The sequence below is a fragment of the Gossypium arboreum genome, chromosome 8, assembly GCF_025698485.1.
Source record: "Gossypium arboreum isolate Shixiya-1 chromosome 8, ASM2569848v2, whole genome shotgun sequence".
Classification (NCBI taxonomy): Eukaryota; Viridiplantae; Streptophyta; class Magnoliopsida; order Malvales; family Malvaceae; genus Gossypium; species Gossypium arboreum.
Genome location: NC_069077.1, coordinates 37,459,825 through 37,461,234, shown reverse-complemented (window position 1 = coordinate 37,461,234; position 1,410 = coordinate 37,459,825). Strand labels below are relative to the sequence as shown.

The 1,410-nt window shown below is 36.0% G+C and overlaps 1 non-coding gene across 1 annotated transcript; it reads right to left on the bottom strand.

The window, feature by feature from the left end:
- Positions 1-990: 990 nt before the first annotated feature.
- Positions 991-1,097, bottom strand: LOC128280042 (small nucleolar RNA R71). The gene has a single exon (XR_008270224.1). It is a non-coding gene; the product is annotated as a small nucleolar RNA R71 (small nucleolar RNA).
- Between the last annotated feature and the right edge of the window lie 313 nt (positions 1,098-1,410).

The following is a 1,410-nucleotide window of genomic DNA, read 5'->3' as shown; positions in this document are numbered from 1 at the left end:
TCCAAAAGCAATTCTCCAATTTGATTCTCTGTGCATTCTTAGTTTAGATAATTAGTTAATTAAAACAAAAACCTCTTTATTCTTAGGCTAGATAATAAAAAGACTGTCATTACTATTACTTTTAGTTCCTTTGGGTTCGACAATCCGGTCTTGCTAAAACTATACTATTGTTCGATAGGTACACTTGCCTACATCGCGATAATAGTTAGTTTCAAGAATGATTAATTATAAATATTTAAAACCTATCACGAAATAACGCGATCAAGTTTTTGGCGCCGCTGCCAGAGAACTAAGATATTAGGAACGCTCAATTTTTATTACTTTAGCCATTTATTTTTCTTGCAATTTAATTTTATATTATTATTACTATTACTTAATTATTTACTTTTTCCTTCTCTTGGCAAGTTCTTATAGTTTATGACTAGAAGAAACCCGTCAGGACCACTACTTTTTGACGAAGAAATTGATTGCATAATTCGTAGAAACCAAAGATAAATAAGGCGAAGCTTAAGATACACAGAGAACGAGCAAGAAGATGATACTCAACCCCCAACCGAAGAGATGGTTGAAAACGAAGGCAATCAGCTACCTCCTGCAATTGCGGTTAATCAAAATCCTGCTCCACGTACTATGTATGATTATGCTAAACCTTCTTTAACAGGAACTGAATCAAGCATAGTTAGACCTACTATAGCTGCAAATACTTTTGAATTAAAACCTAACACTATTCAATTGATTCAACAATTTGTTCAGTTTGATGGTTTGCAGGATGAGGATCACAACGCTCATTTAGCCAACTTCTTAAAACTATGCGATACATTTAAAATTAATGGCATTTCTAATGATGCCATACGTCTTCGGTTGTTTCCCTTTTCATTAAGGAACAAAGCTAAACAGTGGTTGAACTCGTTACCACGAGGGTCAATTACTACTTGGGAACAAATGACCGAAAAATTTTTACTAAAATATTTTCCGCCGGCTAAAACAACTAAATTACGTAATGATATCTCTTCCTTTGTGCAGATGGATTTAGAAACCCTCTACGATGCATGAGAGAGATACAAGGACTTACTGAGAAGGTGCCCTCACCATGGGTTACCACTTTGGCTCCAAGTTCAAACATTTCACAATGGTCTGAATCCTTCGACTCAGCAAATGGTTGATGCAGCTACTGGTAGAACCATCAATAATAAAACACCGAAAGATGCCTATGAGTTTATAGAGGAGATGTCACTGAATAACTATCAGTGGCAAGTCATGAGGACAAAGCCAACGAAAACAGCCAGCATTTACAACGTCGATTCAGTCACCATGCTCTCTAATCAGGTAGAACTCTTAAATAAAAAGATTGATGGTTTTCTTAATTCTTCACAGGTTCACCCAGTAATGCAGTGCGAAACAAGTGGAGGT